Here is a 285-nt window from a genome sequence, read left to right as displayed (position 1 = left end):
GGGTCATTGGAGCAAAAAGATGCAAAAAGGAGCGAATTTGGAGAGAAAAGGACCAAAATGTGCAGAATTGAACTAGGGCGCGGACGACAACATCAACCCCGCCGATGGCAAGATTTTCCCAAGAATCCATAATTAATTCATTAAGAAGGTCCGCTGACAACGCCCACGAGGCCGCCGATGGCGAGCTCGGCGGGTATGCCCGCCTTCTCAATCTTTGGATAAGGCCTGGCCATGAAGGGATTCTTAGGAAACTCTTGGGAAAGCTCATCCACAACTTTAAAAGAA

This window comes from Phalaenopsis equestris, unplaced genomic scaffold (genome assembly GCF_001263595.1).
Source record: "Phalaenopsis equestris unplaced genomic scaffold, ASM126359v1 Scaffold001345, whole genome shotgun sequence".
Lineage (NCBI taxonomy): Eukaryota > Viridiplantae > Streptophyta > Magnoliopsida > Asparagales > Orchidaceae > Phalaenopsis > Phalaenopsis equestris.
This window is presented reverse-complemented; position numbering follows the sequence as displayed.